Raw genomic sequence first — 12,179 nt, forward strand, 5'->3', positions numbered from 1 at the left:
AACCAGATGTTTTAATGCTTTTGTTTTCTGTGTCACAGATCCTTAATTTTATTACTGTCGTCACCCCCTGCACAGCTATAGATCATAACCCTTCTATAACTAAATAGACGGTCTTTCTCTGACACTATTCAATAATAGGAAATTGTTTGAGGACTATCTTTTCAGGTAGTTATTTTAGCAGAACACAGATTTGTCTTTAAAGACTACAGCATGGAGCAGAGATGACTTTGTGGGAGGGGGGAGAACTTATTTTTTTCTACATGGCCTACTTTATATTTTACAATTTGCTATGAAAATTAAACTTAATGATCCCATCCTGTTTCAGTTTCAGCAAAATACACCGAAGAATTCAAATAGTATCTTTTTCTCCTTGTGTTTCCATGTAATTTGTGATTCCAGTAGCCTGCTACTAAGGAGCTTCAGAATTGCCTCCTGTTGGTCAATTTACAGCAGATTAAGCTGCCTTTCTAATTGGACGATTGTAAGCAGTTGGTATTTTTAATGGGGAGAGATCTCATTTTCATTTTCATAACAAACATCTGGGAAAAAATGCCAGTACTATTTGGCTGCTGAATGCTGCTTTTTAATGACAGAGATGTGCTCACCTGGATGACTGAAGCACTCAGATGTGGAAACAACAGAAACAGAAATTGTCTTAGGGAGCAAGGTCAGGTGAAGGTTAAGCCAAGGAAATGACATTGGAATTGTATTTTGGCTGGCGGTGAATTTTTAATCATTATAGACATGCACTTGCATGTGCGCACCTCCCCCCCCCACCCACATATGGCAACTTGGGGCCAGTTGATACAATAAGAGAAAATTGGACAAGTTCTTCATTTTATTCTTGCCCGTAGCTTGGCTCCAGTCTAGCATTTTACAATTTGGAAAGCAACAGCATCTCAAATAACAATGCAGTAGTGAGGTGTCCAAATCTGCATTTTTACTAGGCACCAAGTGTCAATTTCAGTCAGTGCTGGAGCTAAGGAAATGATTATGTATTTGGAGTTTGCAGGGGGATGTTGATGGGTGATGTAATAGAGACTTGCCAGTAACTAATGATCTCCTGGTCAAAAAGAACACAAAAGACTGCAGAAACTCCACATTTGCTAGATGCTTGCCACCTGTAAGGTGAAGGCAGGGGCCAATACATGCTATATTTCTCACTAGTTTGTTGTAATCAATACTAGCTTCTTCCCAGGGAGGAATAACTTGTGGATAGATCCTCCAGGTAGGGTGAACTACATAGAAGTAGGCAGAATTTCAGCAACTTTGATGAAATGATGTTGATTTAACCACTTCCCTGCTATGTTTTTTTTTAATTCTACTTTCGTTTTCTGGTGGAGCAAGCCTGATTAAACAACCAATCAAAACAAGGGCTTTTTTTTGAAGCCTGGTGAATTGTCATTTTCTTCTGTTAATCTTACCTAGGTTTGTGCCAGTCACTCTGATTCTTGAAGTAACACGAGGCCGGGACAACTTTTAGTAACTCATCACTGCCTGAGGCAGTTGCTTTCACAAATAGGAAGGCATCAGATTCTTTCTCCTCTTAGCTTTCTCGCTGTTTATAATTATTGACGTCTGCTGGGGTTTTGTAGCACTTTTCTTAGCCCTATTTTTTAAACAAAGTCACAGTTTTACATTATCGAAAGAGAAATTACTGTTGAAGCTTGCTGATAATTTAGCAGGATGGAAATCTGTAAGAAGTTGGGTGTGGTATCACTAGCAGCTATTGTATTAATTTCCTAATGAAATTGTCTGCAGGATTTTGGTTTTGTTTTTTTCAGTGCAATTTACCTGAGACTACTGGCTTCCATTAGCAAACATAATAAGAATAGATTATGAAAGACAAAAGGCTGAGCAGAAAGATTTTCCAGTGGCATGAAACAGCTGGATGCTGTACCTTGTTGGATCTGTAAAATTATGAATGAGTAAATAAATGAAAAAGGGGAGGGACAATTACTGTTTGATGTTATGATTTTGCTCATTTTCTCTATCTAAAAGCCATTGAGAAAGACAGTAACAGAAAGAGAGGGAGAAGGGGAGGGGAGGAGGAGGAAGAGGAGGAGGAGGAGGAGGAGGAGGAGGAGGAGGAGGAGGAGAGAGAGAGAGAGAGAGAGAGAGAGAGAGAGAGAGAGAGAGAGAGAGAGAGAATAATATGGAGGGCTCCCAAGGGCACAGAGCAAGATTTGCAGTCTGTCGGCAGTTTTTCCCAGCTGAATTTTCCTTATATGATTAATACCTGTTAGGATTTAAATGAGTGAGTCAGTTGAGCGGGGCATGGGAGAACTTCAGGCTATGGGCATTTTATGGATTCAGTCTTCATTTCAGGGGGGAAAATGAATGGAGCTGATTGTTTGGAATCACCTGATACAGGAGTCAAACAATTCACTTCCTTCCCCCTCCCCCATACCTTGAATATTAATTTTTGTTTTGGGGGGGTTTTGAGATGAGGAGGATGCATTTCTAGGAAAATGCCTTTATTCTTGTACAGCTTGAGTAAAATTGCTACCTGGATCATTTTCATTACAGCACTCTACAAATGAAAAGAGAGAGAAAAAGGAGTAGAGGTAGATAAAACATCTGGGATATATATATATATATATATATATATATATATATATATATATATATATATATAATTCACCATTTACCTTAGTTTTCTAGATATTTCCCAGCAAGTATTTGTCTGGACTTGAATGATATGAATTATTAGGGGGGTGTTCCATTTTGCTTTCCTTTATAGACTCTAATTCTAAAGAAAATGAAACTCTACCTCTGGAATAAAAATAAATGGATCTTTCTCCTTGGAGAACCTTTCATATTAAGTACCAAGATGTATCACTGCCTCTTGGAATAACAAAAAGAGGGGTAGCCCTACTCACTACTACACCGACCCAAGAAAATATAGCTCCAAATATACCATCGGTGAAGCGTGAACTTTGATTTTTTTTGTCTATTAGTGGGAATGGGTTTGCACTGATGTTTCAACAACTTGGCTAGTGGCTATTGTGGGGATGAAAGACCAACACAAGCCCAACAACAAGAATGCTGCCAGCACAGGTTCTTTTGATCTGCTTTACTAAGGAAAGCAACATTAAGGGGTTAACAATCTTATTTTGATCCAACATACGAATATCATTCACTTAGTTCAAGGGAAAAAGTCAGCACCCTGAACTTCAGAGCAAACACAAACAATTACAAAAATACATTGTAAACAGACCAAATACAATTCGTAGTTACCAAGAAACCATCAACATCTGGGTGAGCCAGGAAGCTTTTAGAGCAGCTACCCAGAGTCTCATGCCAACACTCCTCCAGGAGTGAGAGCCTCTCACAAATAGCCCTGTTCTCTTGTCATCTGAGCTACCAGAACTTAGGCATATAGAACTTAGGCTCTGGTTTTAGCAATTCCCCTTAGGACCCTGAGGGCTTCACGCCCACATAGGTTTAGCGCCTAGTAGATAGGGGTTTGGGCCTGGGGCTTTGCACCTAGTAAGGCTCAATCAAAGACAATTAATTTATCATTCTAAAACAGTAAAAAAAAGTCCCAACTTAATTGATATTACAACTGACCTATCTACTTTCCCTTACTTGGCTCCCACTGTGACCAATAATCCAATGCATTTACAAATTGGCTGTGTTAGATCTGCAATTTGTGGTCATGGAAAGGAATGAAGGTCACTTGCCTATGTGAATGTAAGACCTGTGAGGTCATAGCCTCATTAGTCACAAACTCTAACCAAATGAGCTAAGAAGTCATAGATCAAAGAAAGATACTAACTTCCTGTTACATGAATTTTCCTCTTGGCTCCTTCTATTTACATTTTCACCATAACAGATATTTATGTCATTGAAAATTTTACAGATTCTAAGAATGACAGCAACCCTTCATCAAGGAGAAACAAGTTTGCAAATGTGATTGAAACTGGGCAAAAATGCAGTTTTTGAGACTTGGCAGTGTTCTAATATATGTCGCTCCTAAGTTTCACCCAGCTGGAGAAGGAAGCCCTGATGATTTTTCATGCCTCTTAAAGAACTAATGAAAATATTTGTTAGAGTGGAGATTCTATGGGGAGCTCTCCAGTGGGAAACTCCTTCCCCATCTGAACCATTAAGACTTGGAGACCAATCTCAAACTGAAAAGCTCCTGTCAAAAGGAACAGATGGGGACAGTATCTGAAGTCATTTCTTACAGTATCTGAAATTAATTTACAGTAAAATACCTACCTAACTAGGAACTAATTTCTTTTAAGAGTTTCTGAACTGGAAAATGAGCTCACCCGCTTACTACTTCAAATTTCCCTTTGTAGAACTGATCAAGCGGAAGGATGAGTATTATCTGAAATGTAGATCTGAAAAAAGGACATTAACAATAATGACATTTCTTCACGGTATTCATTTAGAAATTTGAATTAGCTGGAGTGTGCAGATAGAAGATGTCTTCACTTATAGCATTGTTTTCTTCAAGGGGTCATCAGAAGGTCAGATGTTGGGCCACCTTGGGCCATTTAGAAAAATGGCGGCCTTCTCATCTACCTTTAGGCCTTCTTTTACTGTGTTTGGGTTTCATTTTCCCTTGGCAATTGTCCCTGAGTGCTAATTTTGTGAGTTTGAAGGCCTTTAAAATGAAAAGAAAAAACAAACCTCTGTACTTTAAATGATTGATTAATCCCCAGAGATGGGTAAGGGAAGGGAAGGAGAAAAGTGAGTGAGACACAACCACTAAGTCATCATGATTGATTGGAGCTACATATTTATCTTGAAGGATTTTTAGAGAAAGTTAATGTGAGCAAAATTGCCTGCTGATTCAAAATATGTTCGATGTAACAATTTAATTTTAAATATAAAATACTATTTGCTCTAGTAGAGATCAGATCATCCTTTGATCAATAGAAGTCTGTTCTTCCCCTCTCTCTTTTTTATTCTTTAGTCTCCTGAACTCTTGAGGGCTTCTGTTATTCCATATGAATGAAGAAGTTATTCTCTGTATTCTAACAATGTAGGGATGGCTCATTAATATGAACCGAATTTTTTGGCAAAGAATGTATGCCTGGGATTTTTTCAACAGTGGAATCATCATTCACTCTGAAAATGTTTCATTGCAGTGAGGTTTATTCCAAGTAAATGTGTTTTGTTCTAATAGGGGATTTTTCAATCCCAAATATAATAATCAATAGCTTATTGTCTTTTGGGGAGTGTGTGTGTTGTGTGTGTGTTAGTGGTGGTAGTTAACTAGCTTCTATCTTTATTGTGGCTTATGATTGATTCTCAACAGGCCATATGTAAATGATGATTAAAGTGACAGACCCAAGGTTAATTATAGATTGATAGAATGTTAGTTGAAAGAAACTCTAAAGCTCATCTAGAGCCAAACCCTTCATTTTACAAGTGAAGAAACTAAAGCCAAGTAAGGTAACTTACTTGTGACTTACCGAAGGTCACAAAGCTAGTAAGCCAGAGAGCTGGAACTAGAATCCAGGCCTTATGGTTCCCAGTCCAGTGCTTTTTGAAATATATCATACTTATGTATGCAGGTAGATAAAGCAAAATGCAATAATTAGAAGATCCATTAAGGGGTGGAATGAGAACAAAGCCAGAAATTGAGCTTATAGTTTGGCAAATGAGTGGTGTTGGGGAAAATTTCCTGGAGAATGTGAGTCTATGAGGAAGAAAATGGTTTTGGATTAAAAGAGGAAAATACATTGGGTCTAGGCCAGGAGTAGGGAACCAGCAACCTGGAGGCCACATGTGATTGTCTAGGTCCTCAGGTACGGCTCTTTGACTGAATCCAGTCTGGATTCACACCTTCACTGGAGTGGGTCAAAGGGCTGCTCTTGAGGACCTAGAGGGCCACACGTAGCATCGAGGCCACAGGTTCCCCACCCCTGGTCTTTGGAGTACAGGAGTAGAGAAAGGAAGATTTTACTATAAACTCCATGAATGCAGAGGTTCTATCTTATCTACCTCTAGCATGGTGGTCTGCACAAAACATTTGCTTCCTAAATGTTACATCTACTCAGTCACAGTCGAAGACTGATGTAGAGCAAGAGACTGAAGCAGACAAGTGACAGAGTAGTTATTTGGTGGAGAGCTTCAGTGAAATTGAATTGATCCCAAAGCATACATACCCCAAGATAGGCCACACTACTACAATGAGATCCATTTGAAGGGGGGAAGTGTTGGAAAAATAACAATTCTATACAACACTCAGGCTTTATACAAGTCAGATTTGGAGGATCAGGAAAGTAGAGGTTGTATTTGGACCAATACTTGCAATCAACATAAATGTAAATTCTCAGTGAAAGAGGCCTTCTGTTTTTGGTGGCCTGATTTTTCCTTTTAATTGTCATGAGAATTGCTCCAATCCTTTTTCCAGTTGGCTCCCCCCAACACAAAGTAAAGGAAAGACTTAGTAATTATCTGGTTAATTTGATCGATGTCAAGCTCTAGTCTAGATAATGCTAGCCCCAGTGTGGCGTGGCTCCAGAGTGGATTATCCAGTTGGCCTGGTGATGCTACTTAAATTAATTGGATAATGGCCAAGTCTCCCTTTCACAAACTCCAGGCCTCATGTCACACTTCCTCTGTGAACTCAGCTTGAGAAAATGATTATTCCATTTGGGCAAAAGGAAAGCAACCATCATCTCAAAATGGAAACTTCGAAGGGTAGTGGGATTTAAAATTAGGAGGGGCCTTAGAGATCATCTCGTTTAACCCCCTCATTTTAGAGAAGGAAAAACTGAGTCCTGGCAAGGGGAAGTGATTTCCTCAGGTCACACTGGAAACAAGTGACAGAGCCTAGGTTTGAAATCAGGTCCTCCCATTCTAATTCCAGCCCAACTGCTACTACATTATCAAAGTTTTCTACAGTGCTCAACCTGGTAGGTCTTGTGAAATCAGAGTGAACCTAGCAAGATAAAGAATTCATTAGTAGTTGTGTCATGGGGAAGCCAAGTACAAGAGCCAGACTTACTGAGACACTTTCCTTAAGAGACTTTGGAATCGAAATGGGATTGGCTCCGGGATGAGTTTGCAGATATTTACTTGTCCGTACTTTTATTACAAAACTTTCAGACATCTATAACCCTTGGGCCAAGGCAGCTCTGCATTCACAAGGATTCAAGCTCAATCTTAGGACCTTATCAGTGATTCAATACTCTCATACGGCTTGTGTCTTGTACCCAACCAGATGCTTTCTCTCTATCTTTTTGGCACCTCGAAGTCTAGCTTCCTGCTAGAGTATTTGAGTTAGCTTAACTGCTAGCAACCAAGATGACCAGGAGGCATTTTGAACATACATTTTTATTATAAAACAGATATGGTCATAAATGGATGTCGAATCCGAGTCCAGCATTAAGGAACACATCCACAACATCAATTGGGAAAGGCTAGGTAAGTATGCTCCAATAACTTGTCCCATGACAAATATAGGCTTAACATTCCCATCTGCTTGCTGTTCCACCCATCTCTTGTGGTTGCTGCTTTTGCAGCACTGTTTCTGCTACGTGTGCTCTTACAGCTTCAAGACACTTAGGCTTCTATGTCCTAAGAATACTCTTTTCTATTCAGACAGTTCTCTTCCCTTCTTCTTTCTTCCCAGTGACCCTTTATCTACAGCCACCCATACTTGGAATTTTCTGCTATATGCCTTTGGTCCATGGCAGTCTGGGAAAGTAAGTTTTTCCTATACCAGCACCATGTCTACTGTGGCCTATGTACATATGTGGCATATCCATTCCACATGTGTCTCTCATCTTCCTCCCCAAGCCCGTCAAAAAGGGATAGAAATGGGGGGAGGGAGGGAACAACGTTAAGGCTCCTTATGCTTGTGTGCTAACTCCTCTAACAAGGGAACATGGTAGTCTATCAATTGGGGTTTGGCTCTGCAGTGTGATTTCTGATGTGCAGTTGTTTTTTGCTTCACATTTTTCTGGCTCTTCTTTGCAGAGAGGTGGATCAGACAATACCTCTTGAGATTCTATGAAAGCCAATCAATTGTCAGTTTCAGTGCAGAGGAAAATTGAATTAATATTTCTTTTTTGCTGATTGTGTTCTTTTAGAAAACTGGCAGCAAAGGATTCCTTTCTACCAAACTTTCTTTACATTCACATGGATTTCTCAAGTGTTTGACAATTAGTCTTTCTGTGGACATTTTGAAATAATGACCTTTTGAGAGATTCCAGAGCTCCAATGTTAGCTTTTTTATGCTACTGTGGATTTAAAACTCCATGCCTAGTGTAAGTTCAGTGGCCACAGATTGGAAATTTGATTTTTTTTTCTCCCTCAGTATAGCTGCATTAGCATTCAGCTATGGGGTTGTAAGATAATGGTATTTAAAGCAACCCTTCATTCTGTTGTCATGGAGGCGGCACAACCCTGTATCAGCGGACTATGTGCCAGTAGTCTCTGTACAACCTTGTTTTTATCTGCCAATTTTAATTTAATTACAGGAGAAATTATTTTACTCTCTCTCTAAAATTTGCTATTTATTTTGGGTCTTAGATGTTAAAATGTTAAAACTGGTTGCTCTTTGAGTATGAAAAACCTATCTTTCATAAAGCTCTTTTAAAAATCAAAACATTCTGTCACTCTCAGTTCTGAGACCGTGAAACAAGCATTGAAGTTAAATGTCTCTGTTTGTGACAGGAAAATGGCTTTCAGTGAATCTTCCTGAATAGATATGTATGCCTGGGGATAACTGAGGAAAGAGAATGTAAGAACTTTTTAGATTACAGTCACTGACGCCACAGGGTCAGCCATGCAGAACTTCCATCGACAGGGGAGATACATGTTTCCTGGCTGTAATTAATATTGGTTTCGTATATTTACCCCGAAGCTGACTGATAGGCATGATTTTGGGCTTTTTCAGCAGTGTCAAACAAAATTGACCAACTCAATTTTAGGAACTTTCAGGAATTATGTGTTGTGATCCATGAACACAAACTTCCTCAAAGGAAAGAATACAATAATCTGCCAGTAATGAAATCTACCACTAGTTGCCTAGAAAAATGTACTGGCCTCCTAGTCCTCTTATGAGTCGTGAATATACATTTCTTTGTTGTTTGTATGTGTGCAATAACATGTGGTGATGTCTGCCTGACTGTCTGATGGGAGATAATTTAATACAGGATATGGATGTCCTTTTATTTTTTCCCTCCCAAAATAGACACGTCTGAAATTTCAACTCAAAAATCAAAAAGAGAGAAATCTTTTAAATAAGATAAGCAATATTTTCCTCTCTCTGCAAGTAACTGTATTTCCGATACTTGGAATTCTGTTTATTCTGAGGCCAAATTTTGAAAAAAAGGAGAATATTTTGGATTGTTACTTATAATACAAAGCCTCCTTGAAATCCATTTTAAATGTCTTGTATTGAATAGCTTATTCCTTACTGATTAATGAAAAAACATATATATATATATACATATAATACATGCTATATGTGTGTGTAAGTACACCTATATCTATCGACAGATAGATAGATAGCCTAGTAGTAACAAAGTAGAATTGTACTTTTGATGTGGCAATTATAAATGTTTTAACCAATTCTTTGTCAGCTTAACATCTCTTTGAATTTTCAATAATGATTTATCTTTTCATGATCACTCCATACATCACTTAGCTTCTTTACAGTGGAAGATCCTTCAGCTTTGTGGAGCCTTTTGGCTGAGGATGGGAAAGAGAGGGGCAGGGGAGAGCTGTGCACAGCCCTAGTCACACAGCTCTGGAGTTACATGCATCAGTCAGCAAAAGCAGGCTTCAGCATTATCGAGTGAAAATTAAAGAGTCGAACATCCCAGTATCTACTGTATTTGCCTGCTGCTAGACACTCAAGCATGGAGAACAGGATACACCTCTATGGATGGATAGCTTTTCTTATTAAAAAAACACAGTGGGAAGCACAGTAGGGGAACATACTAAAACAAGGCTTTGTAGTAATTTCCTTGAAAGAAATTTCCCAAGATAGCAACTTGAAAAGCTTTTAATCTTATGACTAGCTACAGAGTGCATTTTGCATTGGGTGGTATTTAAGAAGTCCATTAGATGACTACAGATCTGCTAGAGTTTGTCTAAATTGTGTTCTTTTTCTTTAATTTAATTTTTTTCCTTAAAAACATTTGGAATTCCAATTCATAAAAATAAAGTCATGTCTGTACCTTGGCCAAGAACTTTCTGAATAACTTGTTGGTGATTTTCCCTTGGAATGAAAAAAAAATGCCTGGGCAATGACTTCACTTGATAAAATGATGAACTTTTATGGCACTGTTTCCTGAACGTCTCGCACATTTTAACAGGTGAATGATAAAGGATGTTCTGTGTCCTTTCAGTTGTTCTAAGCAGTACTAGAGAGTTTGAGCTTTTGTTGTTGTTTTTCAGTCATGTCCCACTCTTCGTGACCCCATTTGGGGTTTTCTTGGCAAAGATACTGGAGTGGTTTGTCATTTCCTTTTGCAGCTCATTTTACAGACGAGGAAACTGAAGCAAACAGGGTAAAGTGACTTGCCCGGTGTCACACAGCTAGTAAATGTCTGAGGCCAGATTTGAACTCAGGAAGATGAGTCTTCCCGACTCCAGGCTTGGTACTCCATCCCCTGTGCCACGTAGCTGCCTGTTAGAGCTTTAGCACAACATTGTCACATGGTAGTTTTTCCTAATATTATAAAAGAAACATTTCAGAGAGTTGTCAGAAATGCTTGCTTAACCCTTCTGCCTCTTAGTGTTTCCTGTGCCATCTTGGAGTCTTACCTGCTGGGCCAACTTATAATTTTTGATAATCCTCTTTCTTATGAATTTGCTTGTGTCTGTTGTTTATGTCTTCAATTAAAGATGATCTTTAAAAAGAAAAGCCAAACAAATTCTGATCTGAAAGCATCAGAAAGAGGTTTTGTGAATTGTAACCACTTGGTGGAATGCAGTTCAGCGCTCCACTGATATTTGATATTCTGAAAGTACAGCTCCAATAATGTGGTCAATGTTTTCTAATAGAATGAATCCATTAATGTACTTTGCACATTTTGACCAAAGTGGAGCTTTTGATTACACTTGACTCAGAGTGGAAACTAAGACAGTTTTGGCCTACGTTCACCACAAACACACAGGCAGGGAGTAGAGAAACATGTCTAATTTGACATTAAAGTAATAGAGTTGTTCTTAACACTTGGAGATTTGCTTAAGAGGCAGTCCTGGCATCATTAATAGAATCAGGGAATTTCATGTGATGTCATACTTGGTGTCAATTTACAAAATAAAACTTTGAAAAGTCAGAGTCAAGCAACACCTCCTGCCTTTGGACTGGATTTCAGTAGTTTATACTGTCAGGTGTGGTAGGTAGGATACTTTACAGTAGCAACAATGCTTTTCTAAGCAGCTGCCACTTGTGAAAGCTTTATTTCTATAGCTTACATTGATGGGGACATCAAATTGAATTTTCCCTTCTTGATAAGCCCTCAAAACAAAAGTCATACAGAGAAAGATAGAATACAAAAATTCTTCACCTAGTCTAGGGTTCTTTACCTCATTAGTGTCACAGGCCCCTTTGGCAGTCTGGTGAATCCTATGGCCCCTTTCTCAGAATAATGTTTTGTTTTCTTAATTCACAATTGAAGGAAAGTATTAAATTTCATTTAGAAATCAAGATGCATATTTTTTCTCATCCAAGCTCACAGATCCTCTGAAATCTAGCTACAGGCTTCTTGGAGGTTTGTGGACCCCAGGTTAAAAATCCCTGACTTATTGGCTTACTAATGTAAATGCAATCTGTAGGATTTCATACATTGGCTCATAGAAAGATCTATACATTGTTTTGTAGTGAGGGCATTTTAGTAGTTAAGGAATGGAGATAAAAAAGAAAAAACTACACCAAGTATTGGCCTTCCATTTTTATCTTCATTTATCACTAAGTCTTCTTAAAATGTGATCCTTCTAATAGAATTCAGTTAGTTTCCTTTGGAGTAAAACTGGTACAACCTCATGTAATAGTTTGGGTCTCTTTTTAGTGTTTTTGATCATTTCCCTAACTAACCTAATCTGCAATCTTCATTTAATGCCTGCAAAAGAGTGTCGGAGGTGGCAGGGTTAGATGTCTGAACTTCAGACTGGTTTTTATCTATTTGATGTTGCTTTAGCTGTCTGAAATTGCAGAAGAAAAGCCTTCTTTTGGAGGATGTGTCTCAGTGTCA

This window comes from Trichosurus vulpecula, chromosome X (assembly GCF_011100635.1).
Source record: "Trichosurus vulpecula isolate mTriVul1 chromosome X, mTriVul1.pri, whole genome shotgun sequence".
Lineage (NCBI taxonomy): Eukaryota > Metazoa > Chordata > Mammalia > Diprotodontia > Phalangeridae > Trichosurus > Trichosurus vulpecula.